Here is a 19452-nt window from a genome sequence, read left to right on the forward strand (position 1 = left end):
AAGCAATTCCAGCAAAAAGCCAGGCCCGCGGGGGCCCAGACAGCAGGAAAATGATTTCCTTTAACTTTCCAAAATGTTAACAACAGCCTCTGGAGGCCAGGTACAAGGGCCAGAGTTAAGAGTCACCATGGGACCATGTAAAAGGGAAAAGCTCTCTGCTTTTATTTTTCTAAGCTAGAGCTGCTTCCTGTTGGCAGTTCAGCAGACACATGACAAGGCCCAGTCAGGACAGCTTTCTGCCTGGAAGGTTCCCTCTCAGGGTGCAGTGACAGCCTTGGTAACACCTTGAGCTTACAGAATCTGAGGCTGTGTTGACTTTTCAGCCTGTTTCTTGGAAGGCCCGGGTCTGACCTTAGATCCTTGTGAACTTCTACAGAAATTTCCTGCCCTGATCCCCACCCATAGAGCACGCCCCAGAGTATCCAATACTTGGCCACTTCCCCTTGGCTTCTCTCCCACCCACCATTATCTGTCCCTTCCACTGCCTCCACCATCGATCCAGTTTCTTCTCTGCTTTGTTCTAGCCGCACAGTTACTCAGCATCCATAAAACCCAGCACCCTTGCACACCCCGGGGCATGTGCATGTGCTGTCTGTCTGCTGGGCCACCAAGAGGTCTTTCTCATTTGAGAACCTGGTGAATTCCTACATGAGCAGCAAGGCTTTACCCTGCATTCCTCTGTAGTTTCTGCTGTCCCTAGGGTCTGTTTCAGCACCTCTCAAATTGGAGATGAGTGGTTTATTTGCACATCTACTTCCTCTTTTGCATTGAAGTCTCCTCTGTCCCCTCTAGCTCCAGCTCAGACAGGGCTAGAAGACAAGTGTAGGCCTCTGGAGGTTTTTGTTTAGCTGAAAGGATTTCCTAAGGCTGCCCACAGATGTGAAGAGGGCAGGAGCATTTTTCTGTGGGGAGAAGCCATCAAAGGGATCTATTCCCGCCACCCTGCAAAGGTAAAGAACCTCCACCCTAGACCCTGAGTATCTCAAGAGAAGGGAACATGTCTGATTCTTTCCTGTAATGCATAGCCTTGCACAGAACAGATGCTTAATATAAAATACTATCAAGTCATGGAGGTTTTTTAGAGCTGGAGATTTTAATCCAACCTTCCCATTTTACAGATGGAAAAGCTGAGCCCCAGAGCAGGAAAAAGACTTACTCATCTGTCAGCCCAGGTGCAATGCTTAAGGGAAATGCTTTCTGTCTTACAAATTAGGAAGTAGAAATATTAATATTATTTGCCCTTCCATTTATTCCTCAATCATTTTTAAGCACCTACTATGCATAGGATATAACTGGGGGGATACAAAAATGACCAACACACAGGCCCTCCTCTTGGGGAGCTCACAAGCAGCAGGGAGAGAAGACACATGAATAGATTATCAAGATACACAGAGGAAAAAAAAAAAAAAAAGATACATAGAGGAGTCCAGAGTAAGGAGGAATGACTTCCTCGGAGGCTGGGGAGGAAGGGCAGTGCTCTAGGAAGGCTTTGTGTGAAAGTGGCATCCAATTTGTGCACAAAAGATACCCCAGGCCCCTCAGTGCTGGAGTCAGAGCCCATGTCCCTGCTGTATTCTCCACTCGGTCCCGGACTATACTGTTTCTCCATGGTACAGTGTAATCGTTAGGATGGTTTAGGCTAAAAGTAGCAGAAAACCCCAACACACTTGGCTTATGTAATAAGGAAATATATTCTCCCTCTGACAAGAAGTCTTGAGTTAGGGCAGCTCCAGAGTTGGTTAATTCAACACCTCAAAGACATCATTGTCTCTGCCATCCTCGGTGTCTGTCAGGAATATCCTCAAACCAGATCACCTCCTGGTCACAAGATGGCTGCCAGGAGCTCAGAGGTCACACTCGCACATGACAACATCCTGAGGAAGAACCATCCCTCTCTAAGTGTGTCTTCCTTAGTGGGAGTTAGCCAGGCAAGGAGACTGCAGGCAGCAGGAACAGTGCATGCAAAGGCCCTGAGGTGAATGAGAGAAAGAGAGATGACCCCTGGGACTGGCAGTATGCATCAAACAGAAATGCAAGACCTCTGAGTCAAAGAGATTTGTGTTCAAATCCTAGGGTCAGTACTAATGGAGAATACGACCATAGGTGAACTGCTTGACCTTTCAGAGCATGAACTATTACACTCAGAAATAATACAGGGTTAATACTACATGTCTCACAGAATGTGTGGCTCAAATAAGGTCAAGTCCATGGGGATCCCTGGGTGGCGCAGCGGTTTAGCGCCTGCCTTTGGCCCAGGGCGCGATCCTGGAGACCCGGGATCGAATCCCACGTCAGGCTCCCGGTGTATGGAGCCTGCTTCTCCCTCTGCCTATGTCTCTGCCTCTCTCTCTCTCTCTCTCTGTGTGACTATCATAAATACATAAAAAAAAAAAATTAAAAAAAAAAAAAAAAAAGGTCAAGTCCATGAACCTGACACCTGACAGCATAAATTCTCAATTATCATAATTAGCATATTGTGAGGATTGGACTCTACAATGAAGAGATGCACCGAGAGAGATGGGCGGGATCCAACTGGCTCCTCCTCAAGACCGGCTGGACTTGGGCCACCCAGTAAGTGGTCACAGCCATATTGACTAGAGAGTCCTTGAATGCGGTGGGTCCAAATTCAGATGTGCTGTAAATATAAAATACACACAGGTTTGAGGATTTAGCCCCACGCCCCCAAATGTAAAATATCTGATAATTATCTTCATAAATGTTTACAGTGGTTACAATGTTCAAATGATAGTATTTGGGATATACTGGGTTAGATAAAATATGCTATTGAAATGAATTGCACCTGCCTCTTTTTGCTTTTTAAAATGTGGCTCCTAGGATATTTATAATTACATTTGTGGCTGGCATCCTATTTCTACTGGGTAGTGCTGGGTGAAGCACATTATCCCACCACAAAGGTCAAGAAATGGAAACGCGAACACATTCAACACCTGCCTGCATTCTGTGGCTAAGAGGGTATAGTGGTCGAGGGCCATGGCATCAACTCCTTGGCCAGTACTCATTCCACTCGCTCTCCTCTCACTTACACACTTGGCTGATGTGATGGTGGTGGCACTCCCCACCCCACCCCAACTCTCTGGGTTTTCATTCTCTAGTTTATCCTTAGTTTGTCTTCTCCAGGTCCCCAGCTTCCTCTTTGCCTAATGAGCTCCACTTCTTGGAACTGTTGACAAGAGGCACTCTCTTTATACAGAGAGGGAGGGAGGGCTGTACAAGCAGCTAATGACTGTTCTGTGAGAGGTGGACTGAGCTCTAAGTAGTGGCCTTGCAGTCAGTCCCGGGGGTGGGAGAGGAGCTCATCTGTGGGTCCCACCAGACCACTGATACTCGAGGACTGTAAACATATCGGGCTCCCTGCTCAGTGGGGAGTCTGCTTCTCTCTCTGCCCTTCCCCCTGTTCATGCACGTGCACGTTCTCCCACTTTCTCTCTCAAACAAATAAAATCTTAAAAAAAAAAATAAGATAAACACATATGAAGACCCTCACCCCTCCAGAGCACAGTGTCAGGAATCCTTGATGGCTACTGCAGTGTCACCATCTTCTGTTTGGGAACATCTAAAGCTGGAAGTCCTAGATGCCTGAGACTCAACCCATTTGAGCTGTCTCATCACCTGTAGCGAATGCCTCTGGTGTCCCATCCATACCTCCGGTCTACTCCAAGACACCTGTCTATACCATCAGAGAAAGGTCTCTTTCTATCCCTAATGAAGAGCAGGATGAAGTGCTGGAGAATTAACACCCCAGGAGCGATGTAAAACCAGCTTCTGGGGACCACACACAGGCATGGCCCAGAGTCTGTCATAGGTTCCCAGGTGAGCTGAGGCACTGCTCACAACAGTAATCCATGTGCCAACACACCTTCCATCAGTATTCTTCCTTGCTCTGGCTCACTTCCAATTCCTATCTGGAATACCTCCCTAATAAAGTGCTTACCAAAATCCTTGCCTCAAGCTCTGCTTTGAGGAGAACCTACACTAAGTCATCATCTTTCCCCCTAAACTACATCTTGTCCCATGGATGGGAGTGCTCTCCTCTCAGATGCTGTGGCTAGAAAACTGGGAACCATCCCTGACCTTCCCCTCCACCTCACCTCTTGGATTCCAACCATCTCTAAGTGCTGCCCATGCTGCCTCCTAAATGCTTCTCAATTCCATTCACCTCTTTGGGTCATTTTGCCACTGTTTCTGGACCAGGCCACCATTGCCTCTCATCTGGACAGCAGCTTTAGCCTTCTGTATCCCTGCCTTAACTTTTGATCCTGGTGGCTCCTAAATCTGCCCACATCTGCTAAACTCTGCCCAGATATCTACATGCTTCTTGGACAACTCCTCTTGGAAGTGCACCTCAAACTTGGCACTTTCAAACCCCCTTCTGGGGTACCCACATCAGTGACGGGGTCCCCTCCCACACCTCATCAGCCACGCACCTGAAAGGTAGGAAGTCACCTTCAGTCATTCTCTTTCCTCACCACCCTGTTTCTGCCTTGGAAACTTCTTACACACCAACCCTCACCTGTTGTTTTCATGTCACTGCCTCCGTTCAGGTGGCCCAGAGCAGGAATACTCTGCCCCTCTCTGAACTGGTCTGTCTGCCTCCAGTCTTGCCCTCCCCGGTCCCTTCTCTATGCTGCTACTGGAGGGATTTTCCTAAGACACCGATTAGATCATGCCACCATCCTGTCTGACTCTTCACTGGATCCCCATGTCCCACAGGATGATTCCATAAAGATCTCTTATAATGTGGATCCAAACAAGCTTAACTCCCACATTCCCACAAAATCCATTACCGCAGCCACCCCCAGGACTATCTGTACTTTTTCTTGCCTTGGGCCTCAGGGCTCTAAGGGGTGAGCCCAGGGATAAGTAGCTCCCTGGGCCATTCAGTCAGACATTTCAACAGGAAGTCCCCACTCTCCTCCTCTCCATTCCAGTGAATGGCACTCCCATCCACCTGCACATCCAACCCAGAAGCCAGGCAAAACCAGATGTTCAACCCACTGCAATGGATATTATATATCTCTCAGTCATTCCTATGCTCTTGGAGGAGGGAATTAGATCAGAGAGAGTGAATGTTTGGAGTATGGGGAATTGGAAAGTGAGGCGAGAGGGGACAGAAGCAGATCTGGGTAGGACTTTGTTGGGGGGGGGGGCAACAAGCAAGCACATGGAGGTGGTGCAAGGTGGAGGGGTGTGTAAGAACAGAAAGTGTGAGGGCACACAGGACAAACTGCAGCTCTTCTGACCTCACAGCTTTGCAGAAGGTGGAGCCAGGGCCACAACATCCCATGTGCTATATACAGCGGAGGCCACAGGTAGTGCAGGGGGCACATGATGGAGGGTGCTGGGAAGAAGGGAGGGCCCCGCAGAGAGCTAGTCAACCCAGTCCTCTGCAAGTTAGTGGGATACATGATGCCAAAAGACAAGCAGAGTTGGGGAACAGCATCCCATTTCCCAGGTGAGGAAGTAAAATTGTCACCTGCAATCACCAGCTGGCAAAAGGCAGGGCAGGGCCTTCCCAGGCATGACCTGCCAGTTGTGGTCTTTCTTCTTTAGCTCCTGGAGGCTAACACTGTAGCATCAGCAACAGTACACAGCTGGGAGAGAAGTCTTTGATGAACAGTTTGGCTTTAAAAAAAAAATTCTGTGGTTGTATGTCATGACCCTACAACATAACCATATATGTAATACTTTTTAAGATGGTCCTCAAAAGGCATGTATAGTGCTGTCTAGCTTTTTCAATTGTGAAGTCATACTTTCCAGAAATGATGACTAAATTGGATTGCATTTCTTTACCCATCATCCATTGAATCCGCTGAATGACCTCTATAAACATCCAAACTAGCATTGAGGTCATTTTCACATTTATGTGCCTTTCCCAGACAGTACCTTTTGTTCAAAACAAAGTAATTTATGGAGCACTCTATAATATGAAAGATGTTGGATGGGCCCTTTTCTGGGGGATAATTTCGGGGGAAAATATCCTGGCCTGTGTATGCCAACCTACCTCCCAGGCACCGAGTTTACAGAGCTGGGCAAAGCAGCCAAGGTTCCTGCCCTTGGGAGGCTCACAGGCTAGAAGGAGAAGTTCAGCACTAAAGAAGCACTGGTAAGTAGAAAGAAATCAAGGGAGGTTATAGGAACATATAAAAGGATGTCCTAACGCACTGCTCCTCAAACTGTAACGTGCACATGAATCCATTTGTTAAAATACAGATTTCTACTGAGTAGGGCTGGGGTAGGTTTTGAGATTCTGCATTTTTAACAAGCTCCCAGGCAATGCTGATGCTGCCTGGACCACAATTTGAGTAGCTGAATGGCTTCTTCTGATTTGGGATATAATTTCCTATGACAGCATCCTGAACAGTCTCTAAAAGGGCAGCATCTCAAATATTTTTTTTAAAGATTTTATTTATTTATTCATGAGAGACAGAGAGAGAGAGAGAGAGGGAGAGACACAGGCAGAGGGAGAAGCAGGCTCCACGCAGGGAGCCTGACGTGGGACTCGATCCCGGTACTCAAGGATCAGGCCCTGGGCTGAAGGCGGTGCTAAACTGCTGAGCCACCCAGGGATCCCCAGCATCTCAAATATTTTATATGGGTTTGAGACTTGGCTGCTCTGAAAGGCTCCAAGGGATGACTTAGTTAAAGGCTGCAGCACGAATGCTGCTGTTGCTGAGGACCACTGGCCATGTGCTGGGAGAATTAATGGACCTATCCCCATCCTGATGGAGTGAACAGTTGAATGGCGGTAGACACGTAAAAATCCAAATATCATAATACAGACAAATACGACAAATATGGGGGGAAGAAGACTATAACCAGATTACATTTTGAAAAGATCATGGGGTGCCTGGGTGGCTCAGGTGATTGAGCATCCGACTCAGGTCATGAGCTCAGGGTCCTGGGATGGAGCCCTGAGTAGGGGTCTGCCTAGTGGGAGTCTGCCAGGGATTCTCTCTCCCTCTCCCTCTGTCTCCTCATACTCTCTCTCTCACTCTCTCAAAGAAATAAATAAGTATTTTTAAAAAAGAGATCACTGGTTACAGGGAGGAAAATGGACTGACTGATGGGCCAGAGTGTCTAGTCCCTTCACCGGGGGTGTGGAACTGGGCCCAATAGAGCATTGCAGTCTCTCTCTGGGTGGCATAAAACTCTAAAACTGTGGATGGCCACTTCCTTCCCCAAGGATGCTGCAAGCGGGGATAGATGACCTGCTCAGAACAGGGCATGAAGGAGACACACAGGAAGTAGCTGGGAGAGAGCGGGCCACAGGGGAGTGGGAGAGGAGCTCTGCTACACTGTGGGCCCTTCCTTCCTGAGGCTCCTCTGCAGTCCTGCCTGATTTCTTTAGGATGCCTCCATACCTTTATGAGGAGTTTTTTGGTTGAGGTGGCTTCTGTCTCTTGCGGCCCAGAGAGTCCTAGAGAATTCTGCGACACACCTCAACTGAGGCTTTCACAGGTGAGACCACTCCAAAGGCAAGCCACAATGCCCCAGGATTGGAGTCTCCAGAGGCCCCATAATTTAAGCCACACCATCGTCGAAGTTGCTTGGTTCTGATGAATACATGTAGATTTCTGAGCTCCAAGGGGGTCACGTGAGGTCACCCCATGCCCTCTGTGGAAGTGGAGGGGATTTCTAGCCAACTCAGAAGTGCAAAGGTGAGCTGGGCAAGGAGAGGCTGTCAAGGAATCACATGGCAGATATGCCTAAATGTGGTCTGGCTGGAAGCACAAATTGGCTCTGAAGGTTCGCCGCTGGCACCGTCTAGTCAGCCCCATTCAAAGTTGTTTATGTTTCCTCCTCACGTTGGAGGTTTGGGTTTGACTTACAAGGGACTGAGATGAATATGAATCTTTTCCAAAGGAAAACAACCTTGAAGGAAACTGTGTGCTCCAAGGAGCACTCCCTAAAACATCTTGCTCTTTTGGGTAACTGGCAAGAAGATTGAGGATCTGAAAGATGTCTCTTGAAAAGAAAACATCTTGAAGGAATGTCAGGCTGACCTCTCAAAGTTACTGATTGGATGCGTGCTGTTGAGAGGGAAATCCATTTCTTTATCTCAAAAAGAAGGGTAGTTCTGCTCTTGACAGGACAGCCTGGGGATTAAATTTGGACATTTGGGCATCCCCAAGTGTGGTGCGCATATCAATGTTGCTTAGTACACTGATTCTTTTTTTTTTTTTTCTTTTTCTTCTTTCTTTGGTCTCATACAAAGAAAACTGTTGTTTTACTGGTTACACGTATATTTTAAAGCATGTCAGAAAAAGAAGCATATCAAACCCATAACTTCATGGCTACTATTGCTCAGGAGGAGGCTTAAACTAAGAAGTGAGTTGACTTAGAAAGTTATTAAGTAAATAATAATAGTGCACTATTCCTATTTTATAGTTGAAAAAAAACTGAGGCTTGGAGAAATGGGATCGCTTGTCCAAATGCAGAATACCACAGTGTCAACGGTGGGATCTGGATGTAGGTCTGTTTGCCTCCTGTCTCCAGATTCTCTGCACCATACCACCATAAACAATATATCATTCTCTCTCACTTCTAGGGAAAACAACCATCCTTCATACAAACAGCTCATAAATGCATACTTGGGGCATGGCCAATTTTACCCCAATGCACTAATTTATGCCACATTATCTATTTGCATTTGTGCCTGGACAACCCAGTATCAACCCAATAAATTTCAGGACCAGCTCTTCCTGCCACATCATGAGCCCACTGCCCTGTCCTCAGGAGGCCTGAAGTGAGGAGCCTAGGTTAGCTTAGCCTTGGGATAGTGTGGGATGGCTGGGTCTCTTCCCACTACTGGGGTGCTAAGTGTTGGGGCTTGAGTGAGGACCAGGGAAGGGGCCCTTCCAGTCTGGTCTGGTCATGCTTACTTGGCATCCAGGTGGGTTTCTGGAGCCACAGTTGCAGAATGATACTTTGTTCTGTGTCCTCTGGGCACTTACAGGGACTTCCCGGGCTGGAGTGGGTGTTCCAGGGCCCCTGCTAAATGCCATCTGGATGACACCCTTCTACCAACATCCATAAGAGTCAGAGACTTCCTGTCCTGCTCCTGAAAGGCTCCTGGCTCTCTGCCTACAGGCAGCCATTCTAGAGGCACATGCTTCCTGCCTGTCTCTCCCCCAGTTACCTGGATTTACACTATTTTCACTCCCTTATTGATAACTTTTCATAAAAAAGTACGCATGCATGTTTTAAGATGATCATCACAATATCATTCCATGTGAGTCGTTAACTTCTGCCTCGGCAAAACAACAAATTGTTACACATCATGGACCACTAAGGTCCTTTGAGAATTGCCAAACTATACATCCATGGATGCCAAGCATGTCATTAGAGTCTTGCCTAATATCCATGGAGCACTATGTCCTAAGCACTATTCTAAGAGTTTTGTATATGTTTACTTAATTCTTCTTGAGGTAGATAGTTACTATTATCCTCCTAACTTTACAGATGAAGAAAGTGAGTCACAGAAGGACTGAATAGCTGGATTATGGATGCAGAGCCATTCCCTTAATCACTGAGCTGATTTATAACATGACTTTGAGGGTATCCCCTGGATCCAGAAGGATAACAGGTTTATCTAAGAGTAAAGAATTTGTGTTACAGTTACACATGTGCCATGTGACCTTGAACAAAACACTCCTCATTGAGACCTTTCTGGCATCTGTACAATGGAGACAAAATCTGCCCTGCTCACTCAAAGGGTTTCTGTGAAGGTCAGAAGAGATCAGTCACATGCAAATACTTAGTTTTTGCTAAATGTATGCATGAAAAGATAGAGACAAGTGCTAAGTCCAATGCTACTCATACCTTCAGGACACATTTAGGATCTTATAGTAGAGGAAAAGCAGAGCACACATGCATTTTCCTCTGTGGATTCTGCAAACACTCAGGCGAAGTGTTTGAGGCACAGCTAGCACAGCTACCAGGAACACACTATGTGATCTGAAAAAGAGTACTTCCTAGCTCCAGGCTTCACCCTTCTCAACGCCGAGGTTAAGGGGAGGTCCCGTTCTGTTCTAATGTCTATGACTTCACCCTGTTTGTATGTTAACATATTTGTGAAACAGCAAACGGCTCACATTAGGGATTCTTCTCACTGGTGGGAACACACAGCAGTGATGTGTCAGGTACTAATGGCTTCTTTACACACAACATCAAGGGGAGGTCACTACCAAAGTAATATTTAAAGTTGCATTTTTGTCTCTCCATCATGTTAGCATTCTACTTTGGGATCTTGAGCATGGATGTTCCTTCTTATCCTGAACAATGGACTTACTTTCCCTTTGTCCTGCCTCCCTGAACTCCAGCCTTCACCTCACACAATATATTTTCTTATCAAAGCTCTCTTGAGCTTGAAACTAGTTTAGAAAGAAAACACTAGCCTTGAAGTCAGACAGACCTGAGGTGGAACCCTAACTCTGCAACTTCCTAGATGCATGACCCTGGCTGAGCAAGGCTCCTTGAGCTTCTGTTTCCTTATTGGAGAAATGAAGACAGTTGGAGCTCTCTCACAGGGCTGCTGTGAGGATTAAATGGGATGGAGCAAGTCAAGTGGTTGGGTATATAGGAGGCATTCAATAAATGGCAGTTGGTATTACTGAGGTCATATAGCGACTGTATTAGTCAGCACAGGAAGAGTTATGCTGCAGAAACAAATTAACACCCAAATCTCAGAGGTATAACCAAGCAAAGGTTAATTTTTCACTCAAGCTAAGTGGCCAGTGCAGGTCAGCAGGGGATCCATGTGGTCACTCAGGGAACCAGGATGAAGAGGCTTCATCATCTAAAATACTGTTATTAACACCACAGGGAAACGGAGAGTGCCAATTAAGTGCTTTGGACTTGACTAGTCTGAACTAGTTACTGGCCCTGATTGCCTGCAAGGGGGCCAGGAAATGTAGGGGAACATGTGTACTATTAGATAAGCATGACTCTATGTGATATGGAGCCAAATTTTGTTCACTTTTGATTCTTCCACAGTGCTTAACACCGTGCCAGGCATATTAGATATAATTAACACCATGCCAGGCATGGTGAGAAATTAAGACCCAAGTCAAAAAGAAGTCTTCTCTGATGATGTAATAATTTACCAGCAAAAATGGTTTTCTCTCTTTTTCTCACTTTCAGCAGATGTTTGTCATTCTTACCCTACAGTTTATCATTGAAACAGATATTCTAGTTTTATAGACAACATTTGTTTTGAGGACATTTACAAATGCCCTTTCACTTAAGGGAAAACCCCAGGTCATGTCCAGGCCATGAACTCACACTTGAAAGAGGAAGAAAGAGAAGAGAGGACAGGACTGCCCAGGACAAGACGATGAGATGTTTGCATCTCTTGACAATGCTTCCAACCCTTCTTGTCTTGAACCCTTCCTCTGGGTCCTTTGGTCACCCAGGGGTAGGTGGGTGGATCATGGCTATGGAAATCAATTCATGGAGGCAGTATGGCTTGCCCATGGACCCAAAACAAGTCAAGAGTAGATCAATGTTCCTGCCACACCTTTCCCTTCTTCCCAAACCCTGGTACTCTGAAAAATCCTCCTTCTTGCCCAATATTCATAGAAACTATTGTGAGCCACAGTATAACAATACATCTATTCAAGAGAACTGAGAGCTGCGTACTTCCCCCTTAGCCTAAGTGGAAAGTGGGGGGGGGGGGGGCGCTCCAGAAAGATCCTTTCCTATAGGAAGGGATCACCTATCACCCCATTCTCCTCTGGGTTCCCAGATGTGTTCCTGGTTCTGGCTCCACCCCCCTGGCACCACTGGGTGACTTTGGCTAACACACCACTCTCCTCTGGGTGTCCCTTTACTCACCTGTAAAGTCAATAAGCATGCAATGCAGCCTGACAGAAGGGCTGGGGATGTGCAGATGACTCTGCCACGACCTGACTTCCAAGCAAAGGAATAGGTCAAGTAGGGGTCATGGGGACTGCCTATGCCAGCAGCCCAGGTATAAACAACAGGGGTGGGGGAAGCAAGTGAGCCAGGGAGGGGATGAGTGGAGACCTGGCACCTGCTTGCTGCCACACACACACAAAAAAAAAACACTTAAAGACACATTTTCAGGTGACTTTCCAAATGGCTAATTCCAATTTGTTAAGAGCCCCCTGTGTTTGTGTCACAGGAGATGGAAAACTTATGATTTACTAAGATCATTCTGTTGCCACCTTAATCAGCAGAGAAAAAGATATCTTTGTTCTCAGTGGCCAGTGGGGCTCACCGTAATGACCCTGAGATTGGTTTATTCCAATCACTCATCTCTCAGAATGCCCATGCTCTGAACAGGAACCTTCCTCCTTCACCCCACACCAGCTTGGTACCTCAGGTTCACAGACCATCACCACACTGTATCCTGTATCATCTAAGTCCCTCCCAAGAGCAAAGCATTATTCCTATTTTCCAGATGAGCAAACTAAAGATCACCTGGAGCCCATGTGTAGCCCAAAAGTCAAGATGATAGAAAGTCACGAAGTGAGAATTCAGGTCTTTTCAGACTGTAGGCTAGACCACGAGATGCTCTGGATGGAGGCCAAAGCAGCCTGGATGCTTAGTCATTTATTTGTTCAATAAGCATTCATTCAATATCAACTTCATATCAGCACTGGATGTGCAGAGGCTGATAAAACTTTTCTCACTCAAAAAGGCCAAATAAATAACTACTCTGTGATGTCAAGTGTAATGGGTGTACCAAATGTGGTGGGAGGTCAGGGAAGGAGCAATTACCTACCATGAATCAGGGGGGCCTTCCCAGAGGAGGCAATTCTGAGACAGAAATTGAAGGATGCTTTTTATCAATGATGAGGAGTTGATTTACTCCTCAGTGACCGAAAAGTTAGGTTCCCAGGCCCACCATTTCTATGCTTGGGGCTCCTGTTCCCTGGCCATACATTAGAATTTCCCAGGAATCTTGTTAAAAATACCCATTCCTAAGCCTCACCCCAGAATTTCTGAGTCTGAATTTATAGTGCTAGTACCCAGAGGCACTTGAATTTTCTCTGAACCACCCAGGTTTTTATCTGAGGGTGTGCATTTGGGGCTTGCTATCTAATGGTCAGCTATTGGCAGTTTTTTCTTACGAGCATTATTCATTTTAAGAAAAACTAAATCTAGTGGAAGAACAAAGACAGAAACCCCATGGATAAACCCCATGCCCATTTATCCTATCACAATTAGTCTGATTCTCTCCTTTGTGCTTGAAAAACATTATCTGGGTAAGTTAGGAAAGTGCTTCCTCCACTCCCATTAATATTGCCCAATATGTTAGAAAAGCTTTGAGCTCTGGGAACTTCTTGTGTCTATTTGGGAGAAAGTTGGCCCCGAAGACATGAGGCAGGGAGGGTAGGCTGTGCTTCAAAGGCAGTTCTTAAGAAAGGGAACAAAACATTTAGTGATAAAGAGGATGCAGTTAGACCACCTGTGTTCAGATTCAGCCTCTGCTACTTCTGAGCTGTATAATTGCAAACAAGTTACTTAACCTCCCTGTGTCTCAGTTTCTTCATCCATAAAATGGGGATAACAGCAATTTCTATCTCATAGGTTGTGTGAGAACTACCTGAGTTCCCATATGTAAAAGGTCTTAGAAAAAAAGAAAGGCCTTAGAATCATGCCCATCAGATATAATAAAGTTTACTAGTTGCTTTCATTACATTAACATGGAATTTAGAGGTGAAAGTTGGGGGGTGGGAGGCTGGCCATTGCCAAGACTGGGGCAGCTCTTACACCAACAGAAGGCATCTTCTCTGACCAATCATTTTCATACAGCAAGTCCTGCCTGAGAACCAGCTATGTTCATTTACTTGTGCAGGCCACTGGAGACAGAGCAGTGAACAAGACACTCACAAGGTGCCCTGCTTCAAGAAATGAGCCAACCATTCCATCACCTGCCTCTCTGAGCCTGTAGAGCGGGATCATGGGTGCTTTAAAACAACAAAGCAAGCTTTCCCACTTCCTGGCTTCGTTACAGGCTGATTTGCAATGTCCAGCCTAAAACATAGGAAGGGGCAGGAGAAGAAAAGGATCCCCAGGCATCAAGTAAAGAAGATCTTCCTGGGGAGTAGAGTCACCCCCATGTACACATACATAGGTCCCTGCCCCTTCATGGGCCCCTGGGGAGAGCAGGACCAATCCTACAACTGTATCTGCCTAGAACAGAATTTCTCAGCCTCTGTACTGCCACTCTGGGGCAGAAGGGTTCTTTGTTTGGGGGGCTGTCCTGGGCCTTATAATAGGATGTTTAGCAGCATTCCTGACGTCTACCCACTAGATGCCAGTAGCACCCACTCTCCCAACCCTCTCCAAGTCCCAACAACCAAAAACAGCGCAGAAAAATGCCCAGTGGGTGCAAAACCACTCTGGGTTGAGAACCACTGCTTTAGAATCTGAGTCCCCCCCACCCACTGTCCAAGAGACCCCCACCACCTAACTAGTAGGAACATAGATTTTCCTGATTTCTAGAAGGTGGGGCCCAAGGTATCTTTGCCTCCCAAACCCAGCACTGTCTAGGCGAAGTTTGGTCCTGGGAATGGTGAACTTCTAGCCTCCCCAGGCCACCACTTCTATAAGGTGGGACTTGGCTGGGCCTACGTTGCATTCAAAATCCTTCAAGTCTAAGAGGTGATGAAAGCATCATATATGACCAGAGTAGGAATGCCTTTTCTTTTTTCCTCAGGTTTCTTCTGTGGTTATTAATTTCTGATACAATCACAATAAACATCAGAAAAGAGAAAAGGGGGGAGAAAAGGTGCTTTCCTGGGGCAACCCAAGAGATGGAGTACCCTAGGAGTCATTGGGTAGCAGCCAAAGAGAAGACAGATACTGAGGTTAGAAAATCCCGATGTTGTCACTTCCCAGGCAGGAGCTCTCAGGCAAGGGACTTCACCTCTCTGAGTATCGATTTCTACATCTGTAAAATGGACAGGAAAGAACACCTATGACTTTGGGAAGTTGGGAAGATTGAACAAGATGGTATTCATGGAAGCATTTCAGACTGTGCTTGCCACATAGGAGTTGCTCAGTGCAGGCCAGCTGTAACTCCCTCGTTCACCTCCATTTTACAGATGAAAACAGTGAGGTGCACAGAGAAGAGTTACCTGCCCAAGGTCATGCAGTTGAGCTCCACCACAGATATGTTTCAGACCATTTCTGAAACCAAGAGCAGAAGGTCACTTTTCTCTCTGGTCCGAATTGCTTCATCTGTGAAATGGGTAGAAAGAAGGGAGGACAGATTGGTTAATATCAAGAGGTTTATCTGGCCTTGTGAATGAAAAAAATGTTCTATTGGGGTGCCTGGCTGGCTCAGTTGGAGAGGCATGCGACTCTTGATCACAGGGTCAAGAGTTCAAGCTACACATTGGATATAGAGATTACATAAATCAATACATATTTAAGAAATCTTAAGAATGTTCTATTAATGATAACTACTAACTGCTACCCAGTATTTATCAAGCATCTTACATACTTTGTATCATAATCCAGGAAACAGTAAGTTATAGATGAGGGAAATGAGGGTTCACATATCTGATAAAGAAAAAATAATCTAGAAGCTATAAAGAACTCTTACAAATCAACAATAAAAAGGGAATTAACCAAATTAAAAAATGAGCAAAGACTCTGAATGGACCTTTCTTCAAAGATCTATAAATGGTCAGTAAGGACATAAAAAGATGCTCAACATCATTAACCATCAGACAAATGCAAATCAAAACCATAATGAAATATCACTTCACACTCACCAGCAAGGCTAAAAGAAAAAAGACAAATAAGTGTTGTCAAGGACATGGAGAAATCAGGATCTTCATACATTTTGATGAAACTGTAAAATAATGTAGCCTCTTAGAAAAATAGGCAACTTCTCAAAAAGTTAAACATATATGACACAAATTCCACTCCTAAGCATATACCTATATATATGCACAAGAGAAATAAAAACATAGTCACACAAAAAACTTGTTCATAGCAGCATTATTCATAATAGCTCAAATGTGGAAACGACCTAAATGTCCATCTACTAATGAACGGATATACAAAATGTGGTACATCCATACCATGGAATTTTACTCAGCTACAGCGAAGAGTGAAATTCTGACACATGCCACAACATGAATGAGCTTTGAAAACATGATGTTTAGTGAAAGAAGTCAGATACCACCAAAGACCACATATTATATGACTCCATTTATAGGAAATGTCCAGAATAAGAAATGTCCATAGAGATAGAAAGTGGATTCACGGTTGTCAGGGTCTGGGGAGTTCGCCAAGGTGAGGGGGGAAATGGAGAATAATTGCAATGGATAGGGGCTTTTTTGCAGGGTGATAAAAAGGTCTTAAAATTAGATCATAGGGCAGCCTGGGTGGCTCAGCGGTTTAGCACCCCTTTCAGCCTAGGGTGTGATCCTGGGGACCTGGGATCAAGTCCCACACTGGGCTCCCTGCATGGAGCCTGCTTCTCCCTCTGCCTGTGTCTCTGCCTCTCTCTCTCTCTCTGTGTGTGTCTCTCATGAATAAATAAATAAAATCTTTAAAAAATTAGATCACGAGGATAGCTACACATCTCTGTAAACATATGAAAAACCATTGAACTGTGTCCCTTTAAATGGATGAATCATATGGTATGTGAATTATGTCTTAATAAAGCTGTTAAAAAAGAAAAAGAAAGAAACTGTGGTCTAGGGAGGCAAAGAAACTTCCTGAGACTCAATCAGGAGGTTCAAAACAGAAGTTGGGGCTCTCACTCCCCAGACCAATGCACTCGGCTAACTTTCTGAAAAAAGGGATCCTTAAAATTAGGGATCCTTAAAGGATCCTCCACGCCATGTGCCAAGCACCTTGCCTGCACTCTTTCACTCAATCCTGCCAATAATCCTAAGGCATAGGCACTACTGGCCTCAAGTTTCAGAGAACACTGAGGCACATAAGTGTGAAGGGGCTGCTTGAGTCACTGTCTTAATCCAGGTTCCCCAGAAGCAGAGCCAGAGACGAGGATTCTTGTGTGAGAGTTGTATTAAGGCAGGATCTGAGGAAAAAGCAGGGAGAGGGTGGGGGAGAAAGAGCCAAGCGGGTATGTGATGATCTCAAGCAGACTCCTGCTGACCCTAAGCAGGAGCTGTGAAGCATCTGCCACAGCCCAGGGTTGGCCCAGCCCAGGTTGGGGAGATGGGTTTGCAGATGTCTTTGGTCCAGGGCCGAGGAGATGGGAGTGGAAGTGTGAATTCTCGGACACTTCTGGATCTCTGCACTTGTGGACAAAATGGCTCATGGCCCAACAGCAGCCCTCCAGAGAAGGGTCACAGGCCATGCCTTTGGAGCCAAAAGCACAGTGAGTTGGAGGGAGGTTGTACAGACACTGTTTGGAAATACTGTAGATCACCAATACCGTCTGTTCCAAGCACCTAGGTAGGAAGTAAGGGACCTGGGATTCGAAACTAGGTCTGGTCCCAAAGCCCATGGCCTTGGCACCCTCTTTAGTGGGGATGCGCCCGTAGACCAGGCTCGGGAATGGACCAAATGTATAGGCCCACAGGGGCGAGGACAACAAGCCAGACCCTGAAAGGATGGCATCCAGAGACCACAGTCTGAGGAAGACATGAACCTGGTTCCCAGGGAGATGAGAGGATAAAGTACATATGAGGCGGAGGGCTGAAGGACGATGACGGGGACGGCAAACAGCACCTCCTCCCTCCTAAATGTAATCCAGCCACCTCTTCGGCTGCTGGAAGCTCTGGTGTGGGGATGGAAGGGCCCAGATAACAGATGCCTGCAGGAAGCAGATGTGTCTGAAAGAACCCCCATGGAGGGAACTCTTTTGGATAAACTTCTTCAGAGGGAGGCTGAATTGCCGAAGGCACAGGCTGACTCCTGTCTGTATCTGTGCCAACTGAGAAGCTACTGTGTTTAAAGGAAGCCATAAACAGCTCATAAATCCCAGGTGACTGTGACCTGCTCTACTTAGTCACCTGGTATGAAGGGTCTGCTCTGTGAGCAACTTAGCAGGCAAAGTGAATTGATTCAATCAAACATAAATTCTGCACTTTTTCATGCCTGTGATGCACCTGGAAGGTTCTGTGTTGGGCACTGTGGGTGGAGGGTGGAGTTGTTAAAATGAATCCAACAAGGTCTCTTCCCTCAAGGAGCTCATCATTATACCTCATCATCCCTGTGTAAGGGAGACAGACAGCAGGAAACAAAACACAGGGTGGTAAGTGTCGTAGTGAGTTAATGATGGGAGCCCAGAGCCCAGAGGAGGGACTATTCCCTCATCCTGGAGGAGACAGGGATAATTCACAAATGAAGTAATATTTGAAGTGGGTTTTGAAGGATGAGCAGGAGTTCACCAGAAAAGCATGAGGGAAGTGCCATTTCAAAGTTACTCAGCGGATGAACCCAGGACTGCGTTCGTACTTTACTCCATGTTGTCCTCTGGAGTATTTAACACTATCCAATAGTCCCATTACATTAATCTCCCACATGACAACCTCAATTTTAAAAAGTGCAATAGAGATGATCCCCTTTGGAGTCAGTCCTATTTGAATCCTGGCTTCACACCACTCATTAACAGTATGACCTTGTGCCTAGCTGACAGTAAACACTCAGTAGTCATTCATTTCTTTTTCTCTCTTTCCTATCCTGTCCAGTCCCTGAGCCAACCTGAGACACTGGATGCTTCAGGTTCACCAATAGGTGGCTCCTGGAATTGTCACCAGATGCCTGCAATGCAGAGTCTAGCATGGTGGGGTGGGAATCATGGTGCCCATGTACCTCTCTAAACCTTGGACGCTACCCCGGACCATGCTAACCTAGAAGAATGGTTTTCAGCGGTGGTGGTGGCAGCAGTGGTGGTGGTGTTTGGGGGTATCACCTATGCAGCATCTGGAAATGACAGAGGTATTCTGAGTTATTACCATGATGTGGAGGGCACAACTGTCATTCAGTGGGCAGCAGCCAGTTAAGTCCCATACAACAAGCACTGTCCTTTGTCCTGCCTACCTTTCAAAGGTTCCCTGGACTATCTGGAGATGGAAACACAAGTTTAAAATTATCTAAATCCAGAACCCCTACTTCCATTTACATGCAAACACAAGAACTCATTGCATGGTTTTAATCTGCTCTAAATTGTCTAATATTGCTCTCATCATGTAAATTGAGGGAAGATGATACACTGATAAATTGAGGGAGCTTGACAGGGGTTTAATCACTTGGTGGCATTCAATGTGCCAATTCAACACACCTATGTCCACCTGCATTTGTAGCTGTGCATTTACCTGATTCTAGATGTGGCTGCAGGCACCTGCTCCACTTCAGGAAATCTTCGAGTGTGGGCATGCCCAAGCATTTATGGAGTGAAATATGTATTATTACTATTACATTATAAATGGTTTTCTTTTCATTTCTCCTTTACCATAAGATTAGTTTCTA

General features: G+C 45.9%; 1 protein-coding gene across 8 annotated transcripts in view; it reads right to left on the reverse strand.

The window, feature by feature from the left end:
- The window catches only part of HRH1 (histamine receptor H1), a 75187-nt gene that overhangs the window by 33935 nt on the left and 21800 nt on the right, over nt 1-19452 (reverse strand). For 2 of the 8 annotated variants that reach the window (XR_004807276.2, XR_004807275.2), the window contains 3 exons: nt 5495-5612; nt 2510-2635; nt 1673-1970 (listed from right to left, as the gene is read on the reverse strand). The exons of 3 other annotated variants lie outside the window; for them this stretch is intronic. The gene's annotated coding sequence lies outside the window, so the exon portion shown is untranslated. Of the gene's footprint in view, nt 1-1672; nt 1971-2509; nt 2636-5494; nt 5644-15131; nt 15235-19452 lie in introns of those variants that run through there. 3 more of the 8 variants (XR_007404133.1, XR_003137882.3, XM_035702663.2) reach the window with 2 other exon arrangements.

The sequence above is a fragment of the Canis lupus genome, chromosome 20 (assembly GCF_003254725.2).
Source record: "Canis lupus dingo isolate Sandy chromosome 20, ASM325472v2, whole genome shotgun sequence".
Lineage (NCBI taxonomy): Eukaryota > Metazoa > Chordata > Mammalia > Carnivora > Canidae > Canis > Canis lupus.